Below are 2,410 nucleotides of genomic sequence, written 5' to 3' on the forward strand. Positions count from 1 at the left end.
AAAGGGTATAATGTCTCAAATCTTAGAAGTGACCAAGGAAGAGAATTTAAGAATCAAGACGTTGAAAAATATTGCAATGAACATGGCATAACTCACAACTTTTCAGCACCTAGAACCCCACAACAAAATGGAGTTGTGGAAAGGAAAAATATAACCCTACAAGAAATGGCAAGAACTATGCTTAGTAAAAATAACTTACCCAAGTATTTTTTGGCCAAAGTTGTAAATATAACTTGCTATATAATTAATAGGGTTTCCATTAGGTCAAGCCTAAATAAGACACCCTATGAATTATGAAAAGGAAGAAGACCTAACATAACTTACTTTTATGTCTTTGGATGTGAGTGTTTCGTACTCAACAAAAAAGACAACTTAGGAAAATTTGATGTTAAATCGGATGAAGGTATTTTCTTAGGATACTCCACAAATAGTAAGGCCTATAGAATCCATAACAAAAGAACACTCACCATAATTGAATCAATTCATGTAGACTTTAATGAATCAAATCATTTTTCAAGAGAAGTCAAAAATGAAGAATTAGATGATATGATCAAAAAGGAGGATAAGATAGAAATCAAGGAAGAAAAGGAAATAAACGAAGAAAACCCAAAAGCTGAACTCATACAAAATTCGGAATTACCAAGAGAATGGAAGTATAAGAAAGATCACCCTCAAGAACAAATTATAAGTGAACCATCTAGAGGTGTGACTACTAGATCTTATCTAAAGAACCTGTGCAATCACTATGCATTCCTATCTCAAAATGAACCTAAAGATGTTGAAGAGGACCTTAAGGATGAATCTTGGATAATTGCGATGCAAGAAGAATTAAACTAATTTGAAGGAAGCAAAGTATGGCAACTAGTACCCAAACTTGAAAATCATTCGATCATAGGAACTAAATGGGTATTTAGAAATAAAAAAGATGAGAATGGTATAATCATTAGAAACAAAGTTAGACTTGTAGTAAAAGGGTAACCAAGAAGAAGGGTATACTATGATGAAACCTTTGCCCCTATAGCTAGAATGGAGGCCATAAGAATGCTATTAGCCTATGCTTCCTACAAAGAATTTAAGTTATACCAAATGGATGACAAAAGTGCATTCTTGAATGGGTATGTTAATGAAGACGTATATGTTGAACAACCCCCTGATTTTGAAAATATTGAAAATCCTAACCACGTATTTAGACTAACTAAGGCTTTGTATGGATTAAAACAGGCCCCTAGTGTAATGACCCCGACCCACCACATGGGCCCAGAGTGCTACTTTAGTGACGTCAGTGTACCTGATACCTTATTCATCAAATATAAAACACACATACACAGCCAAAATAATATATAAAATTCTTAAATTACATTACCAAAGTTCTCACTATCTTTATACACAAATATATCCATTTTCACATAATTACATCCCACAAACTAAACAAAAATAAAATCTCTATTTACACGCTACCTACAAAAAATTTACACCACTTGCCCAGATCCTTTAGCCTACTCAACCCGATCTCTAGGATTCCCTAAAAAGACAGTTTGTAAAGTAGGGGTGAGGCACAACTTAGTAAGGGAAAGACTAAGCTAATGTCAGTGTGTGGCCAACATGCATTTAGTGTATTGAAAATAACCAGTTCACTAAGAAGATAAACACATTTATGAAAACATTCTTATTTTACACTCACACACACAATTAGCCGAGGATTAGGAAAATTACTCACCCATACAAGTAGCTTCCCTCTGCTCTAGTACCATTACTGCTACCAAGAAACTCCCCTTCTCAGTAAGCCCTCGAAGTTATCTTATTAGTTAATCATATTCACATAAATTAACAAATATGCATATAAGACACTCCCTGCGACAAACAGCCATTTACATCCCTATGGCACGGATTGTGCGGCCCGAAAGCTGGACTAAGCTTGGGTGATCAACCCAAACAAAGTCACAAACAACATCCTCTACAAACACATCTGCAGGCATCCACAGTAAAGCTGCAGGTCTGACGCCCTTACTTCAACCTCACGTAGGCAGTCGGCTGAACCCCCCACACTTCTATCCAGACAGTGTGGGTGCACATGGTCTAACTAACAACAGTACCGTGCTCACAATACACTAGTCCCCAAGGTTCCTAAAGCATATCATACATTTTAGATAATAGAAATCACCATTTAAAATATTAATTCACATATATTTCCTCTTATTCCAAAAATCTAGCCCCCGACCACAATTACAATTTGACATATAGTCGTCAATTAAAACTCGGTCCTTGACCATCAAATAATAATCCTGACCCTTGGCCAATCAAATAACACCCGACCGTTAGCTCAAACTCCTGCATTTCATAAACAGTTCTAGTATTTTCAAAAACATTTCCAGTATTTCTTAAACAATTCAATATTTCAAAATCTCAAATC

The sequence above is a fragment of the Malania oleifera genome, chromosome 7 (genome assembly GCF_029873635.1).
Source record: "Malania oleifera isolate guangnan ecotype guangnan chromosome 7, ASM2987363v1, whole genome shotgun sequence".
NCBI lineage: Eukaryota > Viridiplantae > Streptophyta > Magnoliopsida > Santalales > Ximeniaceae > Malania > Malania oleifera.